Source organism: Arachis ipaensis, chromosome B07, assembly GCF_000816755.2.
Source record: "Arachis ipaensis cultivar K30076 chromosome B07, Araip1.1, whole genome shotgun sequence".
NCBI lineage: Eukaryota > Viridiplantae > Streptophyta > Magnoliopsida > Fabales > Fabaceae > Arachis > Arachis ipaensis.
Genome location: NC_029791.2, coordinates 26,233,535 through 26,234,628, shown reverse-complemented (window position 1 = coordinate 26,234,628; position 1,094 = coordinate 26,233,535). Strand labels below are relative to the sequence as shown.

The window sequence follows — 1,094 nt, the reverse complement described above, 5'->3', positions numbered from 1 at the left end:
AAAAGAGTGGAAAATTGTGGGGCACGGTCTTCTTTGGAGTCTAAGCACAAATAATTCCATACGTAACTTCAGCATGCAAATTGATGAAGTAAAATCTTTCTTTGAAGGGTGGTGGGGATTAATTAAAAATTAAAATGAGTGGTCATCATCATTTCGAATGACAATAAGATGTTTAATTTGCTATATAAATTGATCCTTTTTTTCTCTCAGTCTTCCATCAGTGTTCCTTCTTTTTCTCTCCCCATTCTCTCTTCTCCATTCAGTATATTATAAGCTATCTTAGCTTGCACATTAAATTAAATGATGTTTCGTCACCTACTCCTCCTCTCGTCAGTTCTTTCATGTGTAAGCTTCATCTCTCTTTGGTAGCAAATAAATAAATAAATAAATAACAATAATAGTACAGATATCTAACTCTAAAAATTTTGACTACTAATTTTGTATACAGGTTGAATTTACGGATTCTATATATAATACAATAATAATGTTTACGAAATTGTTGTATATTATCTATACTTTGTCTCTGCTAATATTTTCTTCCGTATATCCTATGTATATGTTTTGAAAGATATTACATTTATCCACACTCTGGATCCACAATGATCCTTTTACTCTAAAATTAAATTCAAATAAAGTTTTACTCATTTATTTTTTTTTATAAATTTTAAATTACGAACTCTATATTACAAGATAAATAGCTACAAATCTAGTTTCTATACTTTGTACTAAAAAATTTTAATTCCAATAATACTATTAAACTCTATAAATACAAATGCTACGTAGATTCTCTTTAGCATAGAGATTATGGACCCCAAATATTTTATAAAAATATTAGTAACATTTTGAAATAAAAAATGAAATTAACTCAATTATTGGTTAGCATTATATACTTCCGATTCAGACACAATAACATGTGCTCAATTTTCATCTTTACTATTCATTCAACATTTTTTCATTTCAAACTTAATATGTTGTACGTTGGACTAATAATATATAATGAACAAATTTAGTTCTATTTTAGGTTTTATTGATTTTTTAAATTTAATTTTTTTTATATTAGACAAAATATAAAAATTTTAATAAATATTATATTC

At 25.6% G+C, this 1,094-nt stretch overlaps 1 long non-coding RNA gene across 1 annotated transcript in view; it reads left to right on the top strand.

The window, feature by feature from the left end:
- Nucleotides 229–1,094, top strand: part of LOC110264927 — a 2,383-nt gene continuing 1,517 nt past the window's right edge. Inside the window, exon 1 of the long non-coding RNA XR_002351287.1 lies at nt 229–345. This is a non-coding gene — a long non-coding RNA (uncharacterized LOC110264927). The remainder of the gene's footprint in view (nt 346–1,094) is intronic.